The sequence below is a fragment of the Zingiber officinale genome, chromosome 1A, assembly GCF_018446385.1.
Source record: "Zingiber officinale cultivar Zhangliang chromosome 1A, Zo_v1.1, whole genome shotgun sequence".
NCBI lineage: Eukaryota > Viridiplantae > Streptophyta > Magnoliopsida > Zingiberales > Zingiberaceae > Zingiber > Zingiber officinale.
Window position 1 is genome coordinate 12,672,896 of NC_055987.1, and position 8,652 is coordinate 12,681,547.

Below are 8,652 nucleotides of genomic sequence, written 5' to 3' on the forward strand. Positions count from 1 at the left end.
GAACAGGCTCACTCTAAAAAATCCAAAACATTGTCGGGCAGCGACTTAGTCAGCTTATCCCGACTGATAACCTTGTTTGTCAGAGTGGAGGGGAGGTAGCCGCCTTCCTTCAATTGATTGAGCGTCCCATCAATGGCAAGGTTGAATAGACGGAGTGCCCGATCGGTGACCTTATCGTTAAAAGCATCCGAGCGGATGTCGACCTGCTTCATGAGATCAAACCTGCTCGACTCAACTCCCTGATAAGTCTCTAAGGCCGCATGGGAGGCCTTCAGCTCTTCCTTCAACTTGGCCAGCTCTTCATCTTTGGTGTCGACCTGGGTCTTCACTACGATTTGCTCGGCTGATCATCCATCCCATTCGGCCTTTAGTGTGGCCTCAACCTCCTTTAGGTTTTGGGCCAACACTCGAGACTCCTTATTTTTGATCTCTAAGTCTTTGATGGCCCGGAGCTTCCTGGTGTTGGCCAAATTGAGCTTGGACTCAACGGAGATGACTTGTTTATCAAGCCGAGCCAATTGTGCAGCCTGCTCAGTGCCTTTTCTCTTCTCCGCCTCTAGTTGCTCGGAGCTCTTATTCAGATTAGCTTGTAACTGGGCCATCTCAGCGTTCATCTGCTCTAGTTGTGCTTGAGAAGCATATGATTGTCCGCTCAGAGCATGGAGCTGCCGGACTTCATGCTCTAGGTAAGCAAGCCTGTGGCACATGGCCAGACTTTCCATCCAATACTGTAAAAATGCTAAGCATTATACAAATCGAGCAGATGAGAGAAAGGGAAAAATGTATACATACCCTAGTAGACATCTGGGTGTGGCTATTAGCCAGTTCCCCTGAAGCTATAATCGTCACACGGGCTCGAGCATCAACCCATATCTATGCCAGCGCCCCTTGTATTCTTATTTGATGCTCGGGAGGGACGTTGGGTCATCCGAATGGCGGTACTCATCGGTTGGCTAGTGGATGATTGCCGTTATTTATCTCTGACCGCTCGGGGTAGAAGGTGCAGATGTTGCTCGGCCAGTGGGCTATAAAGAGACTGGCGGGATGCGGGACACTTGTGCCGCTGGTAGAGGAGGGGGCATGAATGCGGTCGGCGGCTCATAGATCGTCCCTTGAGGCAACCTGGACAATGAAGGTGTTCGGTTAGAGGATAGGACATAGGAAGTTCCCCAAGGCCCTTCTTGAGAGGTTGAAGAGGAGTATCACCCCACTCGGATGGAGGTCGAGAGCTGATCGTGGTAGGAGTCTGTAGGGCTGAAGTGGCAGTTCAGGAGGAACTTTCCACTCAGCGCCTCTTGCAGTGTTGCAGGGGCACGTTGGAAGTTGCCAACTCCGAAGTGACGGCAATTGGGACCATGGATAGCCGTTCAGGCAGAAGGTCCGCTGTGGTAGCCGCCGCAATGCTCGCGGTTGCCCGACTTCCTCCAGTGCTGCTCCCTAGCACTGGAGTTCCCTCCTCCTCGCTGAGCGAATCCTCGTGGGAATCGACCGACTGCAAACATTGACTCTCCAGTTCAGCCATGGCCGTGACATTGATGTCTGTGTCTGCAAGCTTACACTTGCCGACCAAACGCGCTCGTAACATGATTCGAGCTGCATAAAAGGAAGAAAAATCAGTTAGATTCAAAGGTTGGGGAAAAGAAAGAGCATACCTAGGCTGGACAGAAGCCTTGTGTGGATCAGGCTCAGGCCAAACACATAGAGAGCACCCTCTAGTAGCAACTTGTGTATATGGTATTTCTGACCGACCAAGCTGGAAGCTGCATGAAGGTAATCCGAATTGCTCTTGTATTTCATGAGCTCGGGAGGGTTCGACACCTCTAATTGCCACCTGGTCAGAAAATTTGACTGATCGGGAAAGCAAACAAAGAAATAGTAGTCCTTCCAATGCTTGTTGGAGGACGACATCTTGTCAAAGAAGACTATGTCCACTTGGAATTAGAAGAGAAAAGTCCCCGGTTCGGACAATTTGGGATAATAGAAATAGTGGAAGAGCCCAGGAGTAAGAGGAATGCCATGTAGGCGGAACAGAATGACGACCCCGCACAGCAGCTGAAAGGAGTTCGACACTAGTTGATGGAGAGAAATATAGAAATATTTACGAACGGCAGAGAAGAAAGGGTAATCAGGAACCATAGACTAGCGGTAAATTATCCCTAAAAAAGCATATAAAATTCGGAGGCGGTTCGTGCGGGTGGTCAAAGGCCGAAGGAAGATCAATTTGATAATCAAAAGGAATTTCAAAGGCAGCTCTCAAACTCCCAACATCACCTCCGTCGAACCTGAACTCGATGGGCGTGTACCAGAGCCCAGGGACGGAGGCATGAGGTTGAGAGGAGCTTGCCATCGAAAATAAACATCGACAAGAAACAACAAAGAAGTTCAATTGAAAGAACAACGAACAAAGCCGGTTGAAGGATACAGAAAGCTTACCAGAGAGATCACTACGATCGCCGGAAATGAAGAAGAACACAGTGTCACCGAAAAGTTTGATGATGAAGATGCAGAGTGAGGGAGATGAAAACCCATAGTGAGGAAGACGACGACGCACGTGAGGTTTATAAACCTCACAACCGATCGACCTCAATTGTCCGATCCAAAGCCACGGAAACCTAGAAGCAGATCCCATCGTTGATTTTGAAAAGGCGTACACCTCGTTACAAGAGAATATTCGTCTATCACGTCAAGCATGCGGTGGTAGTGAAGGGCACGTGTCCTTCGGTCACCGAGTTGCATTTAATGAGCTTAATTAAAAATGTATGGCCACGCGCTCGACCATAATTATCAGGGATTTACACGGTCTTCAAAAAATTTGGATGACATTAGTCACGATCAAGCTTGCCCGAGGACGTGTAAGGAAAACGAAAAACATGTGCCAAGTATTGTTGCGCATCGTCCCGACTGGCGCAAAGAATGGGTCACAGGGATGAACATGGCAACAGTAGAATGAAGCTAAAGTGGCGTTGGCTTGTAGGTCGATCAACGATTAAAGACCAAGCACAGGCCAATCGACATATGGGCCAAACTGACCTTGAAATCGCCGAAGACACATCTTCTTGTCCAATCAGTCAGACTTACAAACTCCTTCAACTAGACTTGAAGGGGAGGCTTGTGATGTGGCGATAAGGAGGAGCCTACCCGGCATGAGTCAATTGCAACAGTGTAGGTCAAAGTCAAGGCGGTCAACTCCAGGGCTTAAGTTAGGCTCAGCCACACCCGAGCAGGAAGTGGTTCATCGACCGATTGAAGGGATCATTGTTCGATCGGCCATCTGAGTAAACCAGTGTCTGGTCAACCCGGTCAATAGGAGAGCAAACTGAGTGGGCCAGGAGCCTGAGCCGAGCGGGTCACCCGTCCGGCTTGAGGTAGGGCGTTGGCATTATACATATAATGAACCGATAAAATAATAAAAGAGGAAAAGGCGGATAATTAATGAGGGGAAGAGAAAAAAAAACACTCAATCTATCATTAAATGAGAAGAAGCCAAGACAAAGATACTTTTCGTCGGTAATTAATATCATCATTAAATAGGGGAAGAAGGAGGGGCTTTTAGAAATGTATAAAAGAGTATGCCAAGTATGAATAAAAGAAAGATGAATCTTTGTCCCTAGTACTTTTACTCTCTTCTTCTTTTATTTCTAACTTGAGTGTCGGAGGGTCAACGCCACGGACCCCTTTCCTGGTTTTGGTTTTGTTTTGCAGAGAGGAGCGAGCTCTTCATCCAGTCAGTGGAACTACCACGTCCCTAGATTTCCAGCTTCGTGCCTTCAGACATGATCATAAGCTATGAATTAAATGCAACTAAACCCTTAACACTAATTATAATTAGACAAAACTAAGGAATGCTTAACCTATTAAACTACTCATCTAATTGACCAACAAAACCCTAAATGATTAACCAAAAACAATTTGAAGAATAGAATTTCAAAACTAAATTTTGCAGAAAATGAATGTTGCTTGACATAAAAAAAATCGTGAAGCTACGAAACTGTAAATTGCATAATTAAAATTGAATAAACAAAATACCTTAAATTAAAAAAAAATTAAATGTAAAAATAAATCTAAACATCCCTACACCCAAATCACAGTTCAAATCCTCTTCTCCTTGTCGTCACACAAGGCACCACAGAGAACACTCTAACTGGTGTCGGAGAAAAAATCTTTAACTCCAAGCTCAGATCCAAAATCACTCAGCTCACCGAAGAAACCTTCTGACAAGCTCGCGCAATCTGAAACTGTCAACTGACTACCCCAAGATTTCTGAAATTGGAATCGCTGCTCTGATGGAAGGGGCTTCGAATGATGGATGTCGTCGAAAATGGCACAATAGCACCAGAGGAACGCCTCCGGTGTTTACTGGTGTGTAGTGGCTCCACTAGCTTGAAGGAACACCTCCAATCAGAGGCGAAAGCAAAAATCGCAGAAACAGAATGACGTCAAAGAGAATGCTCACTGGTAGTTCTGGATGATCGGAAGATGATCGCCAATTGCTGAAGACTTCAACGCTGATGAAGATGAATGAGATGCAGATCGGGTAGGAAGGAAGGGCGTTGTGATCTCGCGTCGAAAAAATGGCATGATGAATAATAACGCAAGCCACTGTTCACCGTGCCAGGTTTTGGGGTTTATATTGGGTTCGGTTTAATTTTGTTTTGGCTGACTTAGGTCAGGTCCAATGGGGAATTAGGGTTTTGGTGAGAGGATTGAATTTGGGTTAAGCACAATGGGTTCACTCCTTTACTTAGTTGGATAAAGACTTCTTTTGGATTGGGTTGCTTTCTCTTAAATTGGCTTGACTTCAATCAAATCATGTATTAATTTCAACATCCTATAAGACCAAATTCAAATTATGAGGAATAAACCATGAATTAAGATAAAAACCATCATTAAGTTCATAACGGTCCTTGCTTTGTAAACATGATAAAAATTGTAAATTAAAATTGTTGGTGCAATCGACCTCCAAGGTTTTAATGTCCAACAAATATATTTAAGTATGTTTAATGAAGCTTAGTCTTGGAAAGTCCTAGTTGTAGGCTAGGCAAGGGAAATCTCGGTAGATCATAGAAGCCAGGTGGATTCGATAGGTCTGAAGGACCTGATCCCTGGGTAGCCGAATACTGAGTCTTAGTGAGTGAAGTCAGGTAGAGAAAACCCTAAGGGGTGGTAACCTTAGGTTATGGTGAGTGAAGCCAGATAGAGAAAATCCTAAGGGAAGATAACCTTAGGTAACGAGAAGTCTTGAAGGAGTGAACTACAAGCAAGGTTGATTAGATGTGGTCAACCAGACCAGTGGATCTTGGTGATTCTAAGTTTAGTTTTACCATAGCATTCTTTATTAGTATTATTGCTGCTAGCTAATGTAGTATTGCAGGAAAGGCCTTAGTGGATCAGGTGATCAGACACTAAGCAGAGAAAGTCCAAACAAGTCTGGAGGACTAATGTTTGGCAGGTAAGTTGAGGTAAGCAACTGGAGGAGCGACAGTGAGGTCGTGCTCCTTAAAGGAACAACCTAAGGTTGTTGATGCAATTGAAGAAACCGGGAAGGTTTTCAAGTTGAGATCAAGATAATTGAACTGTCTATTATTATTACTCATGCATTTATTATTACTGTGCTAATATCTATTTTGAAGGATTATTATCTAACACTATTTTGCAGGTTCAACCTGATAGGCCAACCGAACCAGATGATCGATCGACCGAACAAGGCCAACTCAGAGCAGATATTTGTTCAGACCAAAAAAGAGCAGGGTCTGATCAAAGCTTGATCAGTCGATCGAACAAGATGATCGGTCGACCGAACCCTGATGACTCAGCAAGGTTCAGATCGAGCAAAAGCAAAGAAGGAAAGCTTGCTGATCGGTCGACCAAACACATAGATCGGTCGACCGAACGATCATCACATTAAAGGCACAGTAAGTGCGAATCTCGACAAATCTTGACAAATAGGGAAGGATCCTGTTCGGTCGATCGAAAATAATGATCGGTCGACCGAACCCTTAATGGTCATAATGTCGAAGATCGAATCAGCATCAGATCTCAGTGAAGATGGAAGGGAGCTAGTTCGTCGACCGAATGCAAGGATCGATCGACCGAACATCGACGATTCTTATAAAAGAGAGCTCAAGGTCCAAGGCTAGGGAACGATTCTGGTTGGTTCAAAGTTCATCTCTGTGAAAGCTACTCGTGTTACTGCTACTACAACTCATAAGAAACTACTTCATTCAAGTGTCGACCGAGCTTCAACTTTAACATACTTTCGGTATACTTTTATTTTATTGTTTGTATTGTGCTTAACTCAAGTAAGATAGTAGGTTATTACTATCTTACTCATTTTCTTGTACACACTACTTCTTTCCGAGGTTTTCGGAAAGAAGAGTTTTAGTGAATTGCCCAATAATGCGATCAAGGATCACGGGTTTTGGAGTAAGAGTTGACCTAGACTCCGAACCAAGTAACCAAACGAGTCATTTACTTTTTGCTATATATTTTGATTGCCTTTAAAACGCTAAAAAAAGTTTTTAAAAGCGCGATATTCAACCCTCCCCCCCTCTATCGCACTCGTTCAATCCTACAATTGGTATCAGAGCCCCGTAGCTATGAAATTACTTAACCATTTTTCGAGTAAATTTTAAAAAACCTTTTCTTTTTCTTTAAAAATGTCTTCTCTTAATTCTTAAGAAATATATTTTTAAAAATTCTTTATTCCGCACTACTAATCCCGAGACGAAAGTCTAGGAAATTAGGTTTTTTTTTTTTTTTTTTTGCAAGAATGTCGACATCCTATCAAGAAGGGAGAAACATCCATGAACCTCCACCGTACAATCAAGTTTACTTCAATTCCTAGAGGCAAATGATGGAATGCTTTGTAGGAAGCAACAATTTCGACAACTGGATCGCACTAAGACAACCTTCTCGAAACTCACAAGCAAACACAAAGGTAATAGATATATTAATTAGTGTTTTGCCTAACAAAATTTTGTGTTAATTAGAAGATTACAAGAATGCATTCGAGTTGTGGACCAAATTGATTGAGCTTCACGAGACTCCATCAAGGCTAGAAGATCAAGGCGAAAGTGAGCTCAAATCCGAGTCCAAATCCAGAGAGTTATCCTCAGAGCCAGACCTAGAAGATCAAGACCAAATCAACTTCTTCGCACTAGTGGCTGAGGAGGAGGCTGATGGATCCGAACTCGAGTCAGAACAAGTGTCCAAGCCCGAATCCAAAATGACAATGGTCAAGGGGGAGAATCCTAACTAGGATTCAGAAGGTAAAATTGTCAATTCTAAATTTAAGGTTCATATAACATATTTTAAGTGCAGTGAAAAAGGACACTATAAAAGAAATTGTCCGATGAATCGATCCGCACAACCAGAGGCGAAGGAGGAACTGATGCCTAGAGTCCGGAAAAGGAAGGATCACATCGAATGCTTCAAGTGCAAAAAGATGGGACACTACAAATATCAATGTCCGGAAAGAAGACCCAAGCATTCAGGAGGAATGCTTTAGGTCTTTCTTGTTTAAATTGTAATATAAAATTAAAATGCATGAAAATCCTACATTAACATTACTTAACAAAAACAATCTAATTAATAAAAACTTAATTAATTCAAATATAACTAAAATTGACCAAATCAACCCAAAACATAATCAAGACCCAGATCCAGTTAATCAAAATTTATATATTCAAGATATTTTGAATCAAAATAATAATTATCCAAAATTAAATAACAATAAACACAATTTAACAAACAATTTAGAAAATGAAAATAAGAAACTAAACTATAAACTAAATACAAAATCAAATTTTAGAAAATTAGAGAAATAAAATAATCTTTTGAAAAATAAAATTGATAAACTAGAAAACATTATTAATAATTTTATAAACTCATGAAATCTAGATTTAAGCTACAAATCAAAACCAAATCTAAAACAAAACTTCTACAAACCTAATTATAATCATGTACCATTTAATTATAAAACTAATCAATAATAATAATAATATTAAAACAATAATATTAAAACAATAATATTAAAACAACAACAATAAAACAATAATATTAAAAAAATTAAAATAATAATAAAATAATAATAATAATAAAATAATAATATTAAAATAATAACAATAAAATAATAATATTAGAACAATAATATTAAAACAACAATAATAAAATAATAATATTAATAAACAATAATAAAACAATAACAACAACATCAACAACACCAACAATTGGTATCATGCATGACTTGTTTGAATTGTTTGACTTGTCATGATCATGCATACTTATCTATTATATAACATGCCATGTATCTTCTCTTAATTTAAAACGGTTAGTTAAAAAGGTTTACTAAACCCTAACAACATAGCATCAGAATGGATTGGGATGATAGTACGTCAAGAAAACTTTGTCGAAGGCATGTCTAGGCTGAATCTTGTATATTCTACATGGTGCACTACACTTAGTGGATCTGACCGAATCTACCCCAGTCAAACATGGGCTAGTTAGACCAAAACTTAGTATTAGGTTTTTTAGGCTCGACTATTTTGAAAAGTATTCAATAAGTGGTCCACCGTTAATACACAAGAAGGTCATATACCTCTCCACTGAACTGAAAACTTATCTTTAGGAAGCTTGCTTTATTAACCCAAAACT